Here is a 1550-nt window from a genome sequence, read left to right as displayed (position 1 = left end):
TTGCAGCGTGATGGACATGTTCATTCAAGCACCTGAATTCCGATCTCTTGGTTTCAGCAGCTTCGTCACATTTTGCAGACCTCAGTGTTTTTGGGCTGACACCCCCCTGTGCAGGAGGCCAAGAATGGCCAACACTCCGACAGCCAGGTACACCAAAACCCACTTGTGTGGATGCCACATGACTTACAAAGACAGCCATAAAACTATGATCCCCCTTTTAGGAATTAGGCCACAGAATTTCTCCTGCCGGGTCTGGTCACAGGCCCAGCAAGTCCTGCCTCTCCTAGGGGACAATCTTAGCTGCTCCAGGGAGTGGCCATCTCACCCTGCTGCGCCTGCGCATGCACACAGACACTCAACCTAGCTCAGCTGTGCCCTGCTGTACATGAAGGGGTGAGAATTCGACCTGGCTGCGACATTCCCAATGACATTTCATCTCACTGAAATATACCGATTCATTGAAGCCGAAACATTGCGCAGAGATGTTTTGATGATGTTTTCATGGGGAAGGGTCGAGGGGGAAGGAGAGAGAGACTGTCTCACTGTGCGCAGCCTGGTTGGATAGCACTGGCACTCATCCTCCGCTACATCTTCATCTAGTCCAACATGGAGGGCTGGACGAGGTCAACCTCTCAAGGTCCCTTCCAGGTCTACATTTCTGTTTTATGAATCAAAAAGCTCACGTTTCAGTAGAGGGTGTAGGCATGTCTACACGAAGATCAAAGACCCATGGCATGGCCTCAGCTAGTCTGGGTCAGCTGACTCGGCTCGAGCTGCGGGGCCATAAAATTGCAGTGTAGACAATCAGGCTCAGGAGTCTGGAGCTCTGAGACCTCACGAGGTGGTGGGGGAACCAGCATCCGCTGATCAGCTCAAGTAAGAATCCCACCCTGACACACCGGCTCCGTGGCGATGAGCTAACAGTCCAGCACGTGAGCTTTGAGTGCCCTAATGCTCAAAAATGATTGCATGTAAAGTCAGACCTCCCCTCCAGCCCCAAAGAATCCAGTTTCCCTGTGAAGTACCTAAGGACTCAGATGTTTGCCCCAGTGCCATGCAGAGATCAAGGCAGCCACTAACAGTCCTTAACTTCTAGGGCTGATCTGAATCCCAATGAAGTCAGTGGAAATCTTTCCAGGGATTGCGGATTGGGTCTGTATGTAACACTTTCCAACCCAAGATTTCCAAGCACTTTGCAACTGCAAATCCACTTCCTCATCACGCTGAGATAAATAGGGAGGAAACTGCAGCGCTGCAAGAAGGAACGGCTTGTCCAAAGTCACGCAGCAGAGGTAGCAACAGAACTCATGATACTTAAATCTTAGCAAAGGACCTCGGCCACTGTCCCGCAGAGGCCTCCCCTAGCGTTGGAAAGGGGAGCGCAAGCTCCATTCACTCAACTAGTAACTTTTAATCATCTCAGTATCTTGCAAGGAGGTGGCACAAAAACAGGGAGCGGGGAGGGGGAGTCTGAGCTGGGTAGGAACCAGCTTTTCCCCTAATGAGGAGGAAATGGAGACCTCCCCAAAGTTCGCACCAAAACACAGAGC

The sequence above is a fragment of the Chelonoidis abingdonii genome, chromosome 26, assembly GCF_003597395.2.
Source record: "Chelonoidis abingdonii isolate Lonesome George chromosome 26, CheloAbing_2.0, whole genome shotgun sequence".
NCBI lineage: Eukaryota > Metazoa > Chordata > Testudines > Testudinidae > Chelonoidis > Chelonoidis abingdonii.
This window is presented reverse-complemented; position numbering follows the sequence as displayed.